General features: G+C 29.3%; 1 protein-coding gene across 10 annotated transcripts in view; it reads left to right on the top strand.

The window, feature by feature from the left end:
* The window catches only part of LOC108752833 (four and a half LIM domains protein 2), a 132,137-nt gene that overhangs the window by 112,388 nt on the left and 18,437 nt on the right, over positions 1 to 1,312 (top strand). The window contains exon 1 of one of the 10 annotated variants that reach the window (XM_018493960.1): positions 160 to 378. The exons of the other annotated variants lie outside the window; for them this stretch is intronic. The gene's annotated coding sequence lies outside the window, so the exon portion shown is untranslated. Of the gene's footprint in view, positions 1 to 159; positions 379 to 1,312 lie in introns of those variants that run through there. 10 annotated transcript variants of the gene reach the window in all.

Here is a 1,312-nt window from a genome sequence, read left to right as displayed (position 1 = left end):
ACTTTTAAAATGAAACAGATATACTAAATATTACGTAAAAAAATTATTTAAAAAAATCTGAATGTTTCGAAAAATATTGCAATGCTGTAATTTACATATGTACCTTTTAGTCATATAGCTTATTGAAAAAAATATATAATTTGGAATACTCACTTTTTTCAGTAAGTGTGATTGAAATACCTCGAATCTTTTTTGTTATTTAATAGTTTCAAAGATTGATAATGCATGTAAATGCCTTAAGAAAGCAGAAAAGAACACGCGCTCAACTTGCGCAATGAAAACGCTCAAGACAAGATTTGTACAGTCATACGCGTGTCACGATAAATATGACTTTGTACAGAAATACTCAGCCAGCACATACAACAGCACTCATCCAAGGTACATATTACCAGCACGTATCAACGATTCCGTTCGCCATGATCGCGTATGGTACATGATTGAAAAATGCGATCGAAGAATGCGACTCTCAACGAGATTGTAAAACGTGATACCTGGAAAGAAGCGATTTTCTTACTTGCCTCTAGAGCTTTTGGATGCTTTATATTTCTATAAAATTCTGAGGAAACATCCCAGACTCTATTATAAGTGATTTTCTTATTGATATCATCAAGCTTTCAGAAATTAGTCTGAAAACGTAACGCAAAATATAACGTAGCAAAAATTTAATTTAAATGTATAATTAATAATTAGAATTCTCACTCACGGTACATTTATGCACTTATAAATGAAATTTATGAATTCAAGAAATCTCAATAATTTATGAATTAATAACTTATTATTTTTGCTTTTAAATAGAGATAGTTCTGAAATGTTTAAACCATACATAAACATTAAAACATTAAACTATTGTTAATTAATATATAATGCCAACGTTTTGTGAACCTCGCCCTGATGAAATGAATGATAAGATTTACGAAATGTTAGCATTAGCAATGGATCACGATCCGACATGGCAATAACCCGTAAACTCTTTAGCTCCTCTGAAGAAAATACTCGTAAAAGATCAAAATATTCATTCAAAAATATTAATTAGTATACAAATTTAATATTATAAAACAGAATTTAAAACTCAACATATTTTAAACTATCGCTATACTATTACATGGTAAACATAGAACTGCCAGCCAATACCAACATGAACATGTTGCACATTACGTCATAGTTTGTAGAGAAGTCAAAGTACCACTACGCAAACAATGGACAAAATATTCTCTTTATTAAAACAAACTAAAATGGTTTACATGAAAATATACAAAGCAACGCAAACTAAAATGACAAACATAATTTGAAATATTTCTTCCGTTACAAATTT

This window comes from Trachymyrmex septentrionalis, unplaced genomic scaffold (assembly GCF_001594115.1).
Source record: "Trachymyrmex septentrionalis isolate Tsep2-gDNA-1 unplaced genomic scaffold, Tsep1.0 scaffold62, whole genome shotgun sequence".
Lineage (NCBI taxonomy): Eukaryota > Metazoa > Arthropoda > Insecta > Hymenoptera > Formicidae > Trachymyrmex > Trachymyrmex septentrionalis.
This window is presented reverse-complemented; position numbering and strand designations above follow the sequence as displayed.